The sequence below is a fragment of the Erpetoichthys calabaricus genome, chromosome 3, assembly GCF_900747795.2.
Source record: "Erpetoichthys calabaricus chromosome 3, fErpCal1.3, whole genome shotgun sequence".
In the NCBI taxonomy this organism is placed as follows: Eukaryota; Metazoa; Chordata; class Cladistia; order Polypteriformes; family Polypteridae; genus Erpetoichthys; species Erpetoichthys calabaricus.
In genome coordinates this window covers 222,904,760-222,927,427 of record NC_041396.2, presented here as the reverse complement: position 1 = coordinate 222,927,427, position 22,668 = coordinate 222,904,760, and positions in this window count along the sequence as shown.

Here is a 22,668-nt window from a genome sequence, read left to right as displayed (position 1 = left end):
TTTCTTCTGATGCCACATTTAAGCTAAATGCTGAACAGTTATTATTGATTGAGTAAACCAGACATAACCTTTTTTTTATGTTGAGAAAGCATACCGCATGTCCTTGGTGGACCCTTCAGGGACCTGAAGTGCAGGATACAGACAGCAGTCTCTCTTGTACTGCCGCCATTGTCAGCATGTTTCATGGAAAGAAAAGCTAATGTTATCACCATGTCCAACCTTACAACAATCCATGGATTTGCTATTCGTCTAGTTATTTATTTTCTATATGCACTTAATCCAATTTTAGGGTATGGCTTTGGGATAGGGGAGGAAATACACAGTCATGGTGCCAAAGTGCTAAAACCATACAGAGAGGATGGCAAACTGGACAAGGCTGGTTAAATTTGCAAATAATACCAAACTAGGGCAGATAATGGAGAAGTAGTTAAATTGTTACAGAGGGATTTGGACTGCATACTGGCTTGGGCAGATTTGTGCTGGATGAAATTTAATGTAAGTAAATGTGAAGTATTACATGAAGGAAGCAAAAATGTTATATTTGAATACAAAACACGAGGTCTGAAACTTGAAAGTATCCCTAATGAGAAGAATCTAGGAGTCACAGTAGACTCGTCACTATCTACATCAAGAGTATGTACATAAGTGATCATGAAAACTAGTAAGTTGTTAGCTTATATATCGCGATGTGTGGAGTATAAATCAAGGGAGATTATGCTTAAGTTACATAACGGACAAGTGATGCCTCTTCTGGAGTACTGGTCTCTATATTAAAAAAAAGACAGCAGCACTCTGTAAAGTCCAGAGAAGAATGACTTGACTGACTCCAGGACTAACAGGTATGAGCTATGAGGAGAGACTGAAGGAGTTCAACACTTCAGTTTAAGAAAATGGAGATTAGGAAGGGACATGTTTGAAGTTTTTAAAATTATAAAAGGAATTAGTACAGTAGGTCCCAGGTGTTAAACAAACTCTGCAACAAGAACACAGGGACATGGTTGAAAACTTGTTCAGGGCAGATTTTGCACTAATGTTAGAACGTTTTTCTTCATGCAAAGAACCATAGACACACTGAATAAATTACCAAGTAGTGTGGTGGAGAACCAGACTTTAAGCACCTTCATATCTTGACGTGATGTTATTTTGCACAATCTAGGTGAATAGCATGGATGAGTTTGTTAGGTTGAATGGCCTGTTCTTTCCACAACATTAGTGTTCTAATGCACTGTGCACTCCAGCCGTCCCTGGAATCAATGAAACATTTATTGATTATATGTCTTTCGCTGTGTATCGGTTGAAGTGATTTAAGGAAATGCATGGATGGTGTCGCATATGGTCAAGGGCCCTGCCCGGCCGGGACGCCAGCTGGATGGAAAGACTGATGTTTAGAGCATTATCTCCCCCAGGATGCTGTGGGGCAGCCCGGGTTGCTGTGGCATCATGAATTCCCGCAGGGCATGCTGGGAGTTGGAGTTCACTGCAGCCCTTTTGGGCTCTGTGGGAACTACAGAAACGGCAGAGCCCTACTATGTTGGGCTTTCACCACACTTGGGAGTGATTCCAGACTGTGCTAACGAGCCACCTGGAGCACTCCCAGGTGCAACTTAAAAGAAGCCAGCTGCCAGTAGTCCGGGGGGCAGAGTCGGGAGAGATAAAGACAAAGCTTGCCGGAGGAGGAGTGGAAGCGCATAAGAAAGAGGAGCAGAGAAAGAGAAAGGAATGTGATGTGTGCTTTAATCGTGGCTTATTGCACTCTGCTGCTAAGGGGAATGGTTGGAAAGCATTCCCCCTCGAAATCAACCCATGCGACGTGCTGCAACTTGTGCCTGGTGTCTGTCTGTGTCAGTTTTGGGTGGCTGTTGCACCCCCTGTAGGTCACAATGGTCAGAATGATGTTGAATTGAAGGAAGTACAGTATATCATTTTGCATATTTATTCTGACTTTTTAGACTAAATACACTTAAAGAGTTTTGAATAAACTGAAGAGTACCATCTTCATTAAAGCCCCATACAGTGATTCAGGACCTAGAAAATTGACATAGGCAGAATAAATCCAACTCATACTACTAATTAGTCAAAGAACAACCAGAAGTCCAACATAAGAAATGTTTTATAGTAGGGTTCTTCAGGTCTGGAGCTAAAGGCCTGCACCAACTGCAGTTTTTTTCCGATCCAGTTTTTTTAATCAGAAGCCCATCTGTGCTGATAACAAAAGTTGTTATTTAAATATGTTGCTTTCATTATACCATGTCAGGTCATTCTTGTATTATGAAATGTTTTTTTTTCCTGAAATATCACCCAAATGACTACTAGTCTACTAAGGGCATTTATACTTTTATCTTTTTTTGTTTTGTTATTCTGTATTATTTAGCTAGTGGTATTATACTGTTTCAAGGATACATACGGATATCACAATGTCGGACATATATAAAATATACTGCATATTGCAATTGTCAGCTCTACTGATCATTTTGGAAAAGCCATGTCCCACTATTTGTCATAGTTATTTCCTATTAATTCCATGCATTTTACACTTTATTTGTATTATTTTGTGTTCTAAACTGTCTTACTGTTCAAATCCATTTTCCCACAATTTTGTTTACTTTCAACCCTGTAGTGTTTTTATTTACTAGGTTTTAATTAAGACAGGCCAAGTTGATGGGGGCAGATTTTGCAAACTGTACTGAAGGCTGACTTTTTATGGCTAGTGTGTGTATCATATCCTGCCTCTTTCATTTTGGTTTTCTTGTTTCTACCTAACACACTACAAAATGTATTTAGTTGGTTTTTTTTCTGTTTTTACAGGCTTGCTTGTCGTGACAGTAAAGATGAACTACTATTAAGACTTGATCTGATTGCATCATCTATGCCAAACCAGCTTTAAAATTGTAACTACTTAAAGAAAAGCAAATAGATTTGCCCAATGCAATCCTGCAACAAGAGGACTGCTTAATGAAGTACTTCAGGTTTTAAACAAATAAAGCAGAAGCCGCCATCAGACTAACACAAGAAAGCACTTCCTCTGTTTGCAGCAAGCTGAATGGACAGGATGATCAATACAATGTAGCACAGTTTTAAATAAATAAAGGAATAAAAAAGATCCAAGAATTTGTATCTCTGCAATAATCTGTGCTTCTATTTTATTGTGTTATATTATTTAGAAGCTTCTGAAGTGCTATATCTAAAGCTTGGATTATTTGAATTCAGATAAACTAATGAAATGTGCAATTTTATCTCCCCAGGAAAAGAAAAAACAGATTTGTTATTCTTATTGTTGTGGCATTAGTAGTGTAATCTTTGCAAGTATTGCTTATTGAGCATCAAGAAGGCCATGCTTTAGGTTACATTGTACAAAATAAATTAAATACTAGAAATACACAATGTATTTACAGTGTTACCTTGACTTAAAATCATTAACCTTATGAAAAGATTACAGGAAAGTGTGAGTGACCATGCAGGTAAGTGAACACAGAAGCACATCCAATCCTTGCTGAGCCTGCATGATAATTACTTGATTTGCCACAAACATCTAGATGTACATGTCTGAGAATGGAAAATGTGTGAATATAACATGACATGTTTCAGTCCATGCCAATATGAAATGAAGCAGAATCGAAATGTTGATAAATAAATTCAGTTTTGTTTCAATAAGCCTTAAGGTGTCACAGAATTATAAGGCATTTGTAAAAGTATCATTACAAAGAGATTTTGAGGAAAGATAGCACAACTAGTGGAAACAGACTCCGTGGGACATTGTTGTATTGGATAATGACTGAACTGAGTGACCAATGCATGTCATTTTTACCAAGGATAGTGTCCGAGAGATATTTGTATGTAGTATGTTTTGGAACAATTTATGATAAAAGTAAAAATAATTATTGCATAGCAATACTAACACTAGCTTACTGTTCCATGCTCAATCACAAATAACATTCTCAAACCCATTTACTCCAATCCATGGTCACCAGGGTTTGCAGATTATCCAAACAGCCATCAGCCCAAGACAGGAAATAAACCACATGGGGTTAATTGAGAATCGCCAGTGGGCATCTTGGCAATATAACAAAAAATTTCAAATTACCCAACGACATGAGGAGAACATGAAGATATCAAAACCAGAATTGAATGATTAATCTTTGAGTTAGCACCACTAAGCACCGTGTCACCTAATAAATAAAGAATTAGCACTAATATCTCTTTGTAAAGTAACAGACTATTATGTTGTTTTTCATATCTTTAAATGAAAACTAACAATAGCACAACTTAAGCAAATTCAATAGTACTAAAGTACTCATTTAACTATCTTGTTCAAACAAATGTTACGAACTGGGACATCCTATTAGAAAAAAATGTTCTTGTTTCATTTAGATCGTTTTTCTGTTGGCTTGTTGTTTGTACATGGGGGCTTCATTTGCCAGGGAATATAATAAATTAATTTTTCATGTTAATAATTTAATTACAAGTTAATATAATTCTATTATCATTTATTTTGAAGTGCATCATATCACCATATTTTAGTTTCCACATTTTGTTACTGTGTTGCTTGGCTGTGCTGCACTATTGCTAGAACCTGCCTTGCAGAGGGATCTGTGTGCCACATCACGGACACTCGGCTTTATAACCCCATGCATCACTTGTCACAGTATTCAAGATTATGGAGACATCCCTTGAAAAACTTCATTCTAGCAGTCTTAGTATTTTAGGTCTTCTGTTTCACAACTCCATTTCACTTCTTGACTGTATTTACAGTTTTAGTATCTCAATCTTGGTGACAACGCATCTAGTTTACAACTCCTGGCAATCCTTACTTTAACTTCACTTACGGTCTAGCTTTGATTTTTGACAGAGACTTCACTAAGCCTTAGACATGGACTGTCATCACAGCTTCTCAAACATTTTCTCAAAACATTTAACACTGTTATCATGGTTGTTCACATCTTCTTTGCCAGCTGGCAATTCAGAGAGGCTGGCAGGTGGACTTTGTTTATGCTGCAGTCCAGTCAATCTTCTTAGGATATTGGTATTATAAAAAAAATCTAAGTTAATAATGCTGTTTCCCTAAAGAAAATGTCAATACACCAAATTGAGCACTACTCTGACAAAAATTGCATTTTTTATTTTGTTTATTTATCCCTCACTTAAATCAAGAAGTCAACTTGAAATTTGTTTCTCTTGAGACACTGGGTCTTGACTAAGGTTGGCGACACATTTCACCACGTCTAGTCAGAAAGCATGTCAAACTTAGCGAATGCAATTGCTGGATATTATCACCTACTGCAGGCTCACTACTTCTCAGCACAGTTTCAGATTCCAAGGTATCACAAGCTTTCCATATATGACAGCCAATTCATGTACTGCCTAACAGAACCGGTTACTGTATAAATGTTTTCCAGGTATGGCAAGCTCAGCTGTAGTTTTTTTCCTTTTTTCATTCTCTAGTCACACGACAAAACAAGACATCAGACTGCCAAGCTTCTCTTCTGTTTGTGAGGTGCAAAACTCCTGTTTTCCCACTTTTCATGCGGCTGCATTTTATGCATAGCACTTCTGGATCTGCGTTCATTGGCTGTGAGGTCTCATACACATAATAGCATGCTCCTCTGACTTAATACAGAATTAAACCAGTTTGGATGAGTCAGACCGTTCTGACTGAGTCCCTGAGGATGTCAAATTACATGACTGGCCTCCACTGGAATGTGCTGTGACTGATTATGTAACTGAAGTCTACAACCGAAAATCACTGGAAAAATCATGTAGTATAACTAGGGACTTACACTGGCAACCTACAGTAAACATAGCTATCACACAGTTAAACACAAATGTAGACAATAAAAACATTGTTAATCCATAATAAAAACAACACAGACTTAGTAAAGTGTTTTCCTATAACTCAATGGTTAAACATACAGTATTTGTATTCATTTTTACCACTCCGAAAATTGCAGTTTAAAATAATGTAAAAAAAACAATTTCCACTTTGTACTTTTTGTAAAAATTTTCTTGACAAGGCATTTAGCATAACTAAACACAATCTTATTATATTCTGTTTGTACATCTGGAATTTTAAATATATTTAAGTTCGAAATCTCAGAAAATACTGCACATTAGTTATAGGAATGACTTCCAAAAACTACCAGCTAATTACAGAAATGGCTCACAGCACTTTGAGTCCACATCACTTCTTCTTCTTCTTTTGGCTGCTCCCGTTAGGGGTCGCCACAGCGGACCATCTTCTTCCATATCTTTCTGTCCTCTGCATCTTGCTCTGTTACACCCATCACCTGCATGTCCTCTCTTACCACATCCATAAATCTTCGCTTTGGCCTTCCTCTTTTCCTCTTCCCTGGCAGTTCTATCCTTAGCATCCTTCTCCCAATATACCCAGCATCTCTCCTCTGCACATGTCCAAACCAACGCAATCTCGCCTCTCTGACTTTGTCTCCCAACCGTCCAACTTGAGCTGACCCTCTAATGTACTCATTTCTAATCCTATCCATCCTCATCACACCCAGTGCAAATCTTAGCATCTTTAACCCTGCTACCTCCAGCTCTGTCTCCTTCTTTCTGGTCAGTGCCACCGTCTTCAACCCATACAACATAGCTGGTAGAGCTTCCCTTTCACTCTTGCTGATACCCGTCTGTCACAAATTACTCCTGACACTCTTCTCCACCCATTCCACCCTGCCTGCACTCTCTTTTTCACCTCTCTTCCACAATCCCCATTACTCTGTACTGTTGATCCCAAGTATTTAAACTCATTCACCTTCGCCAGCTCTCCTCCCTGCATCCTCACCATTCCACTGACCTCCCTCTCATTTACACACATGTATTCTGTCTTGTTCCTACTGACCTTCATTCCTCTCCTGTCTAGAGCATATCTCCACCTCTCCAGGGTCTCCTCAACCTGCTCCCTACTATCGCTACAGTTAACAATGTCATCAGCAAACATCATAGTCCATGGGGACTCCTGTCCAATCTCATCTATCAACCTGTCCATCACCATTGCAAACAAGAAAGTGCTCAGAGCCGATCCCTGATGTAAACCCACCTCCACCTTGAATGCATCCGTCACTCCTACCGCAGACCTTACCACTGTCTTACTTCCCTCGTACATATCCTGTACAACTTTTACGTACTTCTCTGCAACTCCCGACTTCCTCATACAATACCCCTGCTCCTCTCGAGGCACCCTGTCATATGCTTTCTCCAGGTCCACAAAGACACATCACTGAAGTTTATGTAAACCTTCAGAGGGTGAGTGTCTTGTAAGACAAAATGATGACTGTGGTTTTTCAGTCACTCACGCTATGTGGGTTAGTTTAGAATCACCACTCAATTTGAACACATGTGTTTGGAATATCGGAGGAAACCTGAATTCACAGAAGAGATGCAGCATTGTCCTGGGAAAATCTGCAAACTTCTTATATTAAACACAAACAATTTTGAAAACCTTTGGAAATTGACATTAATGGTAACTTATAGTTACACATTATCTGGAAAGATCTGAAAGTTTTACTCTTAAAGAGAGGCTAAGTTTCACAAAAAAAAGCATACAGTGTATTCTGTCTTCATGTTCCTTATAAATGTAAATATTCATTTTTATAGACAGATGTTGGGCCAGTACAAATGACTGCACATAGGGGTCCCAGCCCATTATCTTGGATAACCATAACACGCATGAGCAAAACTAACTGCTCTGCAAAGTTAAAAACCCAAGAAAATTACATTTTATTTCATTTTGCAGGAAGCTGCTAGTTGTTAAAATCAAATGAATGTAAATAATGATTTTACACCCTGACTTTTCTTTGTCATCTTGGATAAGGGTGCCAAAGAAATATATAATAAAAATGTATTTTTGCTTTCATTTGCTCATAAATGGTAGTGACACCTAAGTGAGATTTGAATCCTTGAACCTTTGGTTTTTAACCCAGTTCTTTACACGCATTAAGTTACACATTCTGAAGAATACATTTGAATCTCTGTTACAACAGACAACATATGAAGAGATGTAAGAGAGCTCAGCAGTCTTGCAGGATCAAATTAGAACTGTATCCATTTTGCTCTATGACACCAGAACCCCAATCTCTTCACATTTCCTCCCAAAAAACGAGCAACCAGAATCAAAACATCCCTTATCCTAGGGGGTCCCTGCAGTAAAACAATATCAAAGAGCCTGTTTCATTTCACCCCTACTGAAATTATCATATGCAGCAAAGGGCTACCTGTACAGAATACCAATGAAACCAGCTTGCAAGCCTGTGGAATGAAATCCCAAGATGAGGAATTCTTCAGATGCCTTTTGTAAGAATGGCAAGTGATTGGCCTGCCTCTAACCCCATTGACTGCTAAGACAACTGGTTCACGCTTAAAGCCTGTTACTCTCACTCACTGCTAAAACGGGATTTTCCGGCATGGAACTCTCTACTTTTGATAATGAGGTGTCACAGCCCCTACAGTCAAAAGTGATGGAAACTCGATCAATCCACAATTGGGGAATAAACAAACGTGATCACCTACTTACTGTAGACCTCTTTTCCTTAGTAACTTAATATTTAATGTGCATTTCATGTTTAACTGCAAAAAATGATTTCACTATCTTTTGATTGCATGTAAAATGTTTAACCTTTTGATTAGAATCACGTTTTAAAGCAAAACATATCTAAAATGCATTCATTATATAACCTGTTAAAGTGCTTTCAAATAATAATTATTAATCAAGGAGATACTATAGCAGAATAATCTGAAAGACTTAATTTCTTATATTTGGTGTGAAATTTCATTCACAATCATTACGCTGGTTAAGATGAAGCCTCTGCAGCATCTTGATTTCTTACTGGTCAGGAGATTGAGAAGTAAATATGTGACTCCATAAACAGTGTCAAGTTCACATCTAGTGAGTCTGTAAACAGCAATGTTTCAAGGCCTGACATACTTCTGCTAAGTGCTCCAGTAAATAACAACAAAACAGGCTCTCTGTGGCTAACGCTGTTAGCTTCCTTTTGGCTTGTATGAAATAAATCTGCAATGTCACCTTTAAACATGTGTGAAAGGCAAGACGCATCTCGGGGTGTTTTAAATACAGTTTGTGGCAAAATTATACAAACAGAAAGGGGAATAATAATGGGAGAGATGATAAATTTTGCTTGAGTACAAGCTGTAATTGATATGGTAGCTGCAGTGCAACAGCTTGTATGCCTCATATATTTAATACAGTTGTCCAAGGGAATACTGGAACAGGAGAGATGACAGAGATGGGGGAAGAGATTGTAGAAAATGTACGGAGAATGTTAACCTGTTTAAGTCCAAACCTGTTATACAGATTGGGGCTTGTCATTGTTTCATTCCTCAGAATTTATTTGTATATACAGTATATGCCGTGCAGTGCAATAGTCCTAGATGACTGAGAAAATTATTTTTAAAGCTATCTGATTGGGCAATAAGCATTTATTTGCTCATGAAAACATTATATAGTAATAAAATTAACAGAAATAAAAAAATGATACAATAAAAATAGCAAAAATGTTTTGTGCTTTTAAAACAAGTCAAAGTCTTCCTGTTGCAAGATACTGCATGTCATAACTAATCTTTTGTTTTGGATTGCTAAAGTTTGGTACTATTTGGGGGGGGGGGGGCTGTCGCTATCACTGAAAAAAAATAAAAATGATCTTGTGCCTGGAAAGCTTTGACCACAAGCCTTAATAGAAATTGGAGAGCAGTCATGCACCATTGGATCTCCACCGACTGCCATCTATGACAGACGGCACTAAATAAAAAAAAACATTTAGTGTTTACTTTAACCAATGACTATCCTTGGCAAAAAACAGAAACAAAAAAAAAAAGAAAACTATGACATCCATGTTGATAAACATTATTTGGATGGTTGGGCAGGCCTTGAGCAAGTTAGGAAATGTCTGACTACGCATAAGCACGGGTTACTGATTCCAAAGTGTAGTTTGATGGATGGATCCGAGGTTCCCATCATATCAGTGTTACCTTTACTTACTTTATGTCTGTTGTGGCGGATGGCTGGGGCCCTTGCACGGCCAGGACGCCCTTGTGATGGAAGGACCAGAGGAGAAGACATATTCTGGGAAATACCTCCCCCAGAACACAAGAGTAAAACCCCCTGGCTTACACTGGGGCAAAGGGTTTACAGCTTAGAAGCTCAACCCTGCTAAGGCCCATGGCTGCCTCCAGGGGGCGCCTGGACAGTTCCGGAGCCCTGGACTGCTGCATTTCCACCACACCCGGAAGTGCTGCCAGAAGAGGATCCAGGTGCACCTGGAGCACTTCCGGGCGCACTATAAAAGAGGCTGCCTCAGTCCATTCAGGAAGCCAGAGTCGGGAGGAGTTGGGCAAAGCTTGCCTGGAGGAGTGGAGTGGAGGGAGTGGATGGATGAAAAAGTGAAAAAAAAAGAGCGAAGAAGAGTAGTGCAGTGTCCTGTGCTTTGCTTTGCTGAACTGTGTTGTGCTTGTGGGAAACGGGCAAGGTGTTTCCCACAAGGGAAAAAAAAGAAGAAAAATAAAAGTGTGTGGTTGTACTTGTGCCTCTGTGTGTGTCAGTGTCAGGTTAGGGTGGCAGGAATGCCCTCTGCTGGCCACACTGTAAAATATCTTAGGATGGTGCTTATTATAAAAGGGGCACTATATAAAATAAAGATGACTGGTTTGCTGATTGTTTATGATTTAAATACTTATTAATATTCAGTCATTCCATGTTTACATTATTATTTTAATAGAATGATTAATACGAGCACTGTATTCGCAGTCATTTCTTCACAATCATGGTATATATTAACTTGCCACATGAAGTTACATTCTAAAGTGAAGCATATTTTATTCTTAAATAATTAGCCAGCTCTTATATTTTATAAAGGAGCTAAAGAGTACTGGGGTCCAGATGAGAAAAAAAAGCATTACAACTTAGAAAATACATCCATTGCTCAAGTCAACGATGCTACTGAGTATTGATTAGCATCTTAAAATTGCACATATATTGCAAAATAGCATATAGTGTGTCATTTTAAGAAGAAAGTAAAAAAACGAAACAAAAAAAGAAGCATTTTTGTGAGATTTGGCCGTTTCAAAAGGAGACTAGCTGTGTGCTTCACTTTACTGCTTATCTTCTTTCATGGCAACCATTTAGAGTTGGGGGGGGGGGGGGTTAAATGTTGATGCCCAGTTGTGATTTTGCTGTCTCTATTCTGTACACAACTACACAAAAAAATGTCAAACTAACTATTGCTTGCATTCTTTCACTATACAGAAGTTTATTTAGTTATTTTACAAAGATATCTCATTCTGGTATAAGTATAATAATGCTTGTGCTTCAGTAGTCTAGACAAGAGGAAGATTTAGCACATGCATAACATGAAATCAAGAGACAAGAACAGTCATTATAGGTGTTCATTTAATTTTAATCGGGTTGGAGATTATTAAGTTTAGTAAAGATGTTTTAGCATAGGCAGTGTGGTAGTGCAGAGCTGTCATTCCTCCCTCACAGCACCAGATTCTGCATGAAGTTTGCATGTTCTCCATGTGTATGTATGTAGTGAATGATATTAAGGAGTTTCAGTGGGTTTTCACTCCATGGATTTTATAACATGCAGGTGGCTTGGCTCTTATAAAAATCGAAGATATTTATTAAAATATCGCGCAGTGTAATCAGTTCAATCTGGATTTAATGTTATTTGTATAAAGTACAGGGACACACATGTGTGCTCTTCACCAATACACTGCCATTTATTTGCTCTGTAGGCTATGTAAAATAACAATGTAGAATTTAAGAGGTGAAAAATAGTCATATGATTTAAGCACACATCTGTCTGTTGTTACAAGCCATTACAGAACATAACTTCTGAAGAAACAGAATTGCAGAAGCCCAAGTAGGATAATAAGCAGAATTTAGCTTGGCAAAGTGGGGCTGGTGTTGTCATAACTCCATTCATAACAACCAGTGTGAGCAAAAAAGTGAGTAAGAAACATGTCCTTACCTCAAGAAAATACTAACAAGAATCTGTGATAAAACTTGTTATTTTCAACTTTTATTTTGTAGTCTCAAGCACTCCTCAGGAACTCAGAAGTCCCATTTTCTTTAATCAAAACATTTGCTACTTCAAAGTGGACGTATTTGGTAAGTTTTAAGGCAATTTTTTTTTCACAGTGGGACCTCAGTACCTGTTACCTCCATTATAAAATGCAAAAGCAGTAATTTTTTTAATTTATAAAATATTTCATTGTAGAATATAATTTCTTGAGGCAAATTAATCTATACCATGATTGTGAAGAAATAACTTTGATTTGAAAAATAATGAGATTCTTTTTAGCTTTTACTTAAGTTCTAAAAGGATTTGTGCCATAGCTGTGGCTTGTCTTCAAGAGTTAAATGCAACACACCAATATCTAGAATGTTGTTTATTTGGGTGAAAATCATTCAGACTGAGACATTTGTTTTCAAAGAAAGGTTCTGTCAATGGACACAGCAGAGAACATTCAATTTAAGCAGAGCCAAGTTATTATTATTATTTTAAATATGATTGTTATTATTGTTATTAATTGCCTAGCTGTTTCTTCCGTAAGTGCACATGAGCACACTAACAGCCTTTGTTAGTGGGACTATACATGCCATATTTTTTGGCGAACACAAGTTAGCAAAGTGACTTCCATCCATCCATCCATCCATTATCCAACACGCTATATCCTAACACAGGGTCACGGGAGTCTACTGAAGCCAATCCCAGCCAACACAGGGCACAAGGCAGGAACAAATCCCGGGCAGGGTGCCAACCCACCACAGCAAAGTGACTTCTTTTTTCTATTCTTTTCATTCTTCTCCACTCTTTCAGTCTAGTGTTGCTTATCTTCTCTCCTGGGTTCGACTCCCCAGGCCAAGTGTAGGGCTCTCTTTTAAAGCCCAATCCAAGAGTACTTCCAGTGCTCCGGGTCAGACAGGACCACAGGGATCCTTGACCCGTCAAAATCCGACAGCTCCCCATGGTGGCCCTTGTAGAGTCTCACAGGGCAGCACATAGGAACCATAACTCCTATGCTGCTCTTTAGGAATCCATACTGAGGGCTTGCTAGACAGGATATGGCCTCCCAGAGTATGGGGGGGATGCTCTGCTCTTAGCAAGCAGTCACCCACTATCCTGTTCTTGCAGGCTCCTAAGCCCATCCTGTTTTTCCTTCTGTAGCTGCTGGGAGGCCATCCCCACTGTAACTACTGCTGCGGCGTCCTTCTGTAACCACGTCCTGGCGCGGAAGAGGAGTATCACAGCTCCCTTGCTGACCTTCCTTTATCAAGGCCCCCTGTTTGGGCAAGGAATCAGGGTCCATCTTGGCTGGGAGGCTGAACCATCCCTCATTATATATTTAAGTATACACACATAGTATATATACTGTTGAAGTACTGTAACTTTAACAGTTTTGAATGATGTGTTATTAGCATTTCACCTACTTCAAGGGGGCATGGAACAATATCTTTTTATAGTCCAAAAGAAAATTGTCTCCTAGATTTCACTGTATTGAAACAATGGTAGACTAGCTCCACATATCTATCATAAATTTTGTATCCTGTTTTCAGTGTACCAGATCCAAAAGAGGTCTACTTTAAACTGTATAGCATTAGATAATTGGAATTTCTGTTTAAAAGATGATGAGCTCCAATTTTCTTTGTCAAACTGCAAAGACTTTCTCACTGAAGATACTGTTATAGACAACATCTAAAACAAATTCAAGTTTGCCATTGCTACAAAAGTCCATCTTAATAAAAGGACACGAGTGTGTGTATTTGTGTGTCCATCTGCATGCTGCCTCTGTTATGCCTTTTGGCATAGGATTCGTAAGAGCAGTGCTAATGTTTGAAATTCACCATCTGTTGGAATTAAAAACAAAATGCTCTTTATTACTACATGCATTACAAAATACATTCCAATAGATGGTGCACTGTAAATCTTAATGGTGAATACATTCACGAAAGAGTAAAAGCTGGATGGACAAAAATCATTTATCTACCTTAATAAAAGGGAAAGTGTGTGTGTATCTGTGTGTCTGTCTGGTTGCTATAGTTAGGAAAAAAAATTAAAAAACAGTCAAAATATGCAGAAGAACAGACAAAAAAATCAAAAATGATAATACAAACACCAAATAAGTGACTAAAAATAAGAAATTTGGTCTTATTGGCCTATTCTGTTGTCAGATTATATATTCCCAGCAACAGCAGCATGGGAGTGACTTTCTTGCACTTGCTCAGGCCACAGGCCACCTGATTGAGGCTTATAGCCGTAATGTTAATAACTGTTAACTCTGTGTGGTGGGCAACAGATGTGTGAAAATAGTGATAAAAGCACACACACATAAATCAAACTACAGCACAACTACACTCAGGGCCGGATTTATATGAAAAGAGGCCCTAGGCTATTCCACTTATGAGGCCCTTTCACCTTCCATTTTTAAGTTTGTAAATTACATGAGAGATAATAAAATACATCATTACTGTGATATATATCAATATGTTAAATGAAACATGTTGTGATTGGTACTAACCTGTGTGGAAAATTAACGCGTTGATCTTAACCAATACATTTTTATGTTTGTTTATTAGTCATATGCGTAGAATTTCTCCTTATTTTCGGTTCAGTGTTTTAGTGTTCACTGTTTTTAGAATAGTGTAATTTTAATTTTGCTAACAATTTGAATGTAGGCCCCTCTTGATCTTGAGGCCCTAGGCTGAAGCCTAGTTAGCCTATAGGAAAATCCGGCCCTGACTACACTAGAAACACTAGAATCACTAAACCAGGCCAATACGGTAGAGACCACCACATTTTCGAAGCAAAACACTTTGACTATAACAATAGAATAGAGTAGAAAATTAGTTTGTGAATGTTTGTGTTTTGTGTTTAATTACATTAAATACGTATTTCCATTATTGCATTAAAAATATGTATACAATGTCAATACTTTATTTTACATTTTATATTAGTGGATATTGGTGGATTTGACTCAAGATGCATACATTTATGATGGTTGTGAAAAAAGTTTGCACAAAACTAATTTTTTGCATTCTGCCAACCTAAAGCTAGAGAGAGCTTTGGCAGTGGCCACATTATTTTTTCTTATATGATACTCAAGGTCATGGCATTCAACAAACCTGGAGTTCTGAAAATTGTTTCAACAAAGAAAACTCATTTGAGAATAAGTAAAGTGATGGAGGGAATGACAGTTGTGTTACTTCTGTAAAGGACGTACAGTGCACGCAGACAGAGGCCGAAATGTGACATGATGGAAAAGAGACTAAAATCCCTAGAGAAAATTTGCCTTCAACTCCAGAGCAAAATAAAGTGTCAAAACTAGATCTATCTTACGTGGAACCTTCCTCAGTATTGTTGGATATGGTTAGAGGTTACATCCTCCAATTACACTTCAGTGAGTGTATAAAATAGCAGATTTACAATATCAGTGCTTTCAATAGTGTATAAAATAGACAGCACAATCTTGTTGAACCATACAAGGCTGCTAAAGTAATGGTGCTGTTAAAAAAGACCAGCACATTGTACTTAAACAAAATAACAAAATTGAATTTAATGTTGGTTTTCTCATGAATTAAGTAAACTGTGGATGAAATGCAAACCTAAGAACTGGCCCTGAGTAAAGTAAAATGACTTAATATTTCTCAGAAATGTATCTATAACATATTTTAATTTATGACTCTATCTTTTGGTTCAGGTAGTAACCTACAGAAGGTTATTCATGCTAAAATAAATACTACTCAATATGTTAACTACATTTCAATGCAATACATATGCATGTGATGCATTATTTTTGACACGTTTTTATCGTGTCACAATTACAAACATATCAACCAATTCATTGGTTACTTTTCATTGTGATACACAATTTTTTTGTCAGTTTAAAACGCAATACAAAAGTGTATTGTTTTCTAATTTATTGTCTTTAGATCGTGTGCCATAACAAAAGCAAATCAAACATATTTTATTTCGCTTAGCAGCTGCTCTGAGCATATTGCATTTTGATTCAAGACCTTGCATTAATCATGTCAAAACTGAATGCAATCAAATGACCAATCAGAGTCAAAAGATTGGGCAAAGAACGTCAAAAGTTGGTGTAAGAGGCGTTCCACTTTTAAACATTTCCATCTTCACGTGCCAAGCATAAGTTTCATCAATGTTGAGCAATTAACTGATGAGGTGAGCAATATGTTTTAGGTCTCACTGACAAAGTTTACTCTTATGTTAAGTTGTCTAAATAATGTGTTATATTTGCATTATATCATATTGCTCCATTCTTCTTCTGATAATCCTGACCGATAAATCAAGAACTTTATCAGTAACCGGTACTGTATCCCCATCTACATGTATTTACAAACTATATTTAGGGGAGTATTGGTGTATGGACAACCTGGCTGCTGATCTATATAATTGTATGCTGCAGCTCTTTGGTACATTAACTCTTGAATGTGTTCAAAGGATGTTAATGTAGCAGCTGGAAATTCTTCTTCTGTTACTGCTTCTATTACACCAGCTCTTTCCAGTAACCAGTCAACATGGAAGAGAATGAAACTGTCATTTACAGTGCCAGCTTCCTCTCTTCAATGAGATGGCAGATCCCTTGACAATTCCCAATCCCCATCTTTAGCACTGGGTGAACACCCCAGTTGTTGATGCTCCTTGACATACCTTTTGATGCTAATTGATCATCTGACTACATTCACCTTTGGCATGACTAATGCATGGTCTTGAATTGAAATGTGATATACGTAGTGAGGATTAATCCATTTTATTAGCATCATGAAATGTTTCTGTAAGATTGTTTCCTTTTAAAAGGGACATTCTAACCTAAGTAGCTAATTTCAGATGTTGACCAAATGAACCTGTAATAAATTTTCTGGTTTATGAAATTCTATGGTGATAGTGAAACATGATTCATGCTGCTAGGTACAGTGGAACCTCAGCTCACGACCGGAAATCGTTCCAAAACTCTAGTCGTAACCCGATTTGGTCGTGACCTGAAGTAATTTCCCCCATAGGATTGTATGTAAATATAATTAATCTGTTCCAGACTGTATGAACTGCAGGTAAATATATTTTTTTAAAGATTTTTAAGCACAAATATAGTTAATTATACCATAGAATGCACAGCGTAATAGTAAACTAAATGTAAAAACATTGAATAGACACTGAGAAAACTAACATTGCAAGAGTTCGCGCTATAGCGCTATGAACCGCTTGCTAAAAACACTTTTTTTAATGAGTTTTAAGCACAGGGGAAAAAAAAATTTGAAAAATCCGGAATTTAATAAACAACCAAGAAAAGTAACATTGCAACAATGCACGCTACGAACCGATTGCTGTAAACAGAAGTGAAGTGGAGGTTAAAATCCAATAGAAAAAAGTCTTCATTAAATACAATGAGGTTAAAACAATGCTCGAATCAGTCTCTTTATAAACAAGCCCGGTGCATTCTTTAACTGCCTTCCCGGCCTTATGCGGCCAGCCCTCTCTCTCTCGTGCACGCGCATGTGTCTCTCTCTCTCACGTGCGCATGTGTGTGTGTCTGCTCTCTTGCTCTGTCTCTCTCGCTTGCTCGCTGCACAGGGAATGCAAAGGGAGAGACTGAACATGTGCAGAAATCATAGGCACGCACAAACCGAAAGGGAAACTGGCTTGTACTTATACCGAATGTGAGGTCGTGAACAGATGCAAAAGTTTGGTGAACTTTTTGGTCGTAACCCGATTTGTACGTGTTCAGAGACGTTCGTGAACCGAGGTTCCACTGTACATGCAATTGGGACAGAGAAACAACAGCGCTTGTAGCACAGCCTTGCCAGTCTTCCTGGGGGAAATATACAAGTTGTCTGATGATACTATGGTCTGCCACCCCAGAGTGCGATCAGCCACATGATCCCAGAGTGGAGTGCACATTCAGGTGAGCTCACGGTCAAGCAAACATGTTAATGATAAAAATGATTAATTTAACAAGTCAATAATCCAAAATACACATGGTCAGAGAGAGAAAGCAAAAAAAACACAGGCGAAATCTTCTAAAACCACTAGCAAAAAGAATCCAAAGACAGGCAAAAAAAGGGTAGAAAAAGAAATTCCAAGAATAGAATTACCATTAAACAAAACTTAAAAATCCAAAGAACTTAGCCAAGGTCAAAATAATAGAATAGTGAAACTCATTAAACCAAGGTGAACACTGGCACGTGGCTGAGATAAAGTCATAAATGCATGTAAACACTAGAGCAAAGATTTTTATGTCCCAAGCCCATTCTGTATGATAAAAATGGGTAAAAGGAAGGGTCAAGGTCAAAGACCCAGCTTATCCCTGGAACATCGAGTAGAAATCAATATTGACTGTCCTCTAACAGAGCTGCGCTGAACAGACTGATGATTCACTATCTCTTTTGTTGTGGTTAACAAATTATTATTGGCCAAATTAAGACAACAAAACTGCAATGTAGAATTCACATAAAGCGTATGGCAAAACACCTAACCACAGATGCCCACCCCTCTCTTTACCCACCCAATGCAGACCTGCCCTGAAAAGTGACAAACTTGCTACTCAGTCCAAAAGGACCTGCAAGAACCAGAAGTGTAACCACTGAAAATGTGAAGAAAAGAAGAAAAAATTAAAAGAAATATGTTTCATGGACGAACAATTGCCCAGTAGTTAACTAAATGGATTAAATTAGTCCAAATCTGGATAGTGGAGCAGGGTGGACAGTTTATCCCAGCAGGTGAGAGTTCTGGATGTAAAACTTGAAAAAGAAGATTTCCAAATGAGGGGAGAACACATCATAGGATGTTTCTGGCATGAGGCTAAAAATAAGTTTGCTGCCAATGAAGCCAACATTATAAAGCCCTTCTGGAGGGAAGAGAAAAAAATAAGAAACAAACAGTAATAGCAACATTGAATGGGACATAGGGATAGTATCTCAAAACAGAATTAAAGATAGTCAACAACAGGGGAACAGTTTTGAGAAAATGTGGAGGAAAGTACCAAGAATATTGAGGGTGCAAAGGTGGCATATCAAATCAAATAAGATCAAATGATCAGTGCGGAGAGTTGGATATAATCCATCAGTAATGCTGGGAATCAGTTTTTTGGAGTTTCAGCACAACATTTGATTGGGAAGATTACAGAGCAAATTAAAAAATATTGATTTGGGAGAAGCTTTATTACATATAGATGGGACACTAGTTTGGACTTAGATGAGAATAATGTTGCAAAAGAGCCTGGCCTTTATGATTATGTCCATTTTGTGGCATTGCTGTGAAGTTACTGAAGAATGATCATCAGAAAACTTGATTCTTCGACATTCGTGCTAGAGATCAGGGCTTGCTTGGAGGATGACAAATCTATCCATATGTCCTAGCAACCTGATAATAATTTTCCGTCAACTTGCTCTTTGTTGATATTTACCCCAACAAGAGTTGGGATGCAACATTTTGCTACCAATCATGGTCTTGAATCTCCACCACTTTGGCCTTGAAGAATTTAACCCCCACCAGCAATTAAGAGAGAGATCACTGTCTTACGGGGACACATTGGTGTTGATGAGTGATACTTCATTGGATATATTTTGTTGCTCTTTTCCAAAGGCTTTCACTTATGTTTGTAAATCAGTATAGATAGAATGAATTGTGTGATTTAAAGTGTAAGACTGTTCATTCATTGTGTTTCTCAGTTCGGTCAACATAGTGTTGAAGTCTGGAGTTTCGCCATATTGGGAACACTGTGTATACTTAGTGCTTATGTTCTTTATTGTAGAAGAAATCTGGAAAGACTTTTCAATATTCACATTTTTTAATATGAGACTGTATACTTAACAACAGTTTTGATGAGAAAAGCCCATTCAGCTCCACATAGTGCCACAAATTCTCTCAAGCTTACTGTATGTTTTCAAAATATTGTGAAGTTGAGTTTTGACAACTTCCCAATGATCGTTTCAGTTGTCCTATTTGGGGAATTGTTCCTTCTGTTTATATTCGGATATATAAATATAGTAGAAAAACAGAAAAAGTCTGTACAATTTTTACACATTACACTGCAGTGTCAAATGCAAAAAAATGATTGACTCACCACCTTTCTAGTACTGTATCTATGTCTGTACTAATTGGTAGCTTTTGGAATAACAGTGGTTTCAGAAAATGTATTTCAGGTTACCTACAGTGGGTACGGAAAGTATTCAGACCCCCTTCAATTTTTTCACTCTTTGTCATATTGCAGCCATTTGCTAAAATCATTTAAATTAATTTTTTCCCTCATTAATGTACACACAGCACCCCATATTGACAGACAAAAAAAAGAATTTTTGAAATGGTTGCAGATTTATTAAAAAAGAAAAACTGAAATATCACATGGTTCTAAGTGTTCAGACCCTTTGCTCAGTATTTAGTAGAAGCACCCTTTTGAGCTAATACAGCCATGAGTCTTCTTGGGAAAGATGCAACAAGTTTTTCACACCTGGATTTGGGGATCCTCTGCCATTCCTTCTTGCAGATCCTCTCCAGTTCTGTCAGGTTGGATGGTAAACGTTGGTGGACAGCCATTTTTAGGTCTCTCCAGAGATGCTCAATTGGGTTAAGTCAGGGCTCTGGCTGGGCCATTCAAGAACAGTCACAGAGTTGTTGTGAAGCCACTCCTTCGTTATTTTAGCTGTGTGCTTAGGGTCATTGTCTTGTTGGAAGGTAAACCTTCGACCCAGTCTGAGGTCCTTAGCACTCTGGAGAAGGTTTTTGTCCAGGATATCCCTGTACTTGGCCGCATTCATCTTTCCCTCGATTGCAACCAGTCGTCCTGTCCCTGCAGCTGAAAAACACCCCCACAGCATGATGCTGCCACCGCCATGCTTCACTGTGGGGACCGTATTGGACAAGTGATGAGCAGTGCCTGGTTGTCTCCACACATACCGCTTAGAATTAAGGCCAACTCCCGCATGGAGTTTGCTAAAAGACACCTGAAGGACTCTGAGATGGTGAGAAATAAGATTCTCTGGTCTGATGAGACCAAGATAGAACTTTTTGGCCTTAATTCTAAGCGGTATGTGTGGAGACAACCAAGCACTGCTCATCACTTGTCCAATACAGTCCCCACAGTGAAGCATGGTGGTGGCATCATGCTGTGGGAGTGTTTTTCAGCTGCAGGGACAGGACGACTGGTTGCAATCGAGGGAAAGATGAATGCGGCCAAGTACAGGGATATCCTGGACAAAAACCTTCTCCAGAGTGCTAAGGACCTCAGACTGGGCCGATGGTTTACCTTCCAACAAGACAATGACCCTAAGCACACAGCTAAAATAACGAAGGAGTGGCTTCTCAACAACTCTGTGACTGTTCTTGAATGGCCCAGCCAGAGCCCTGACTTAAACCCAATTGAGCATCTCTGGAGAGACCTAAAAATGGCTGTCCACCAACGTTTACCATCCAACCTGACAGAACTGGAGAGGATCTGCAAGGAGGAATGGCAGAGGATCCCCAAATCCAGGTGTGAAAAACTTGTTGCATCTTTCCCAAGAAGACTCATGGCTGTATTAGCTCAAAAGGGTGCTTCTACTAAATACTGAGCAAAGGGTCTGAACACTTAGGACCATGTGATATTTCAGTTTTTCTTTTTTAATAAATCTGCAACAATTTCAAAAATTCTTTTTTTTGTCTGTCAATATGGGGTGTGTGTGTACATTAATGAGGGAAAAAATTAATTTAAATGATTTTAGCAAATGGCTGCAATATGACAAAGAGTGAAAAATTGAAGGGGGTCTGAATACTTTCCGTACCCACTGTATATTTCATTAACTCATATATCTATATGTCCAGTGGCGTAGCTAGGGTTTTCAGCGCCTGGGGACAACTGAAGATTTTGCACCCCCTCCTGTTTGCCAAAATGCAATGGGGAACATCAATTCGGCGACCCTGGATGCTGCGCCCGGGGACAGATGTCCCCCCTTGCCCCACCAGCTACGCCACTGTATATGTCACAAATAAGAACAATGTTCTCAGGTGTTCCCTCCTCTCAGCTACATTTCCTTACTCTAGATGCTGCATTCAGAGTGCAGAGTGATGGTGTATTGATAGCTCAATTGAAGAAGAATTCTCTGCTCACTAGTGACCAGTCAGGGTTTGCATGAGAAGGTGCCTTATTTTCACAGTGGGCTCTCACCATTTATTCTCACCACGCTACCACTTAATTCTTTTCTCAGAAATTGTTTATACTCAAAATAAAATCAAGAAAGGGCCAAGTGCAAAGCTCTTAGTAGCATCTAACACAGGAAAGGAATATACAACTAGTTGGGGTGTCAGTCCATTCCTCAGAAGAATTATGACATTTAAATAAATACAAACACGCACTGAATATGTATAAAGCCATTTTTGATTTAATAAAACAGAAAACGACAGAATTACAGATCAAAAGGATCTCAACAATATCTGGATATTGATAGTAGAAGTAAACTCATTTATCACTTTAACAAAATACTGAACGATGCAAAGAGTTGTTATGGGTAGATACTATTGTAAAGAACGCAGGACTACAAACTGAGGTTTATATGTTCTGTATAGAGTTTGTTTCAATCTCCAAAATGTATTTTAATGTAAGATCTTTATATAGCAGAAACAGTATCAAGACGATGCCTTTGTAAAGTATGCACAT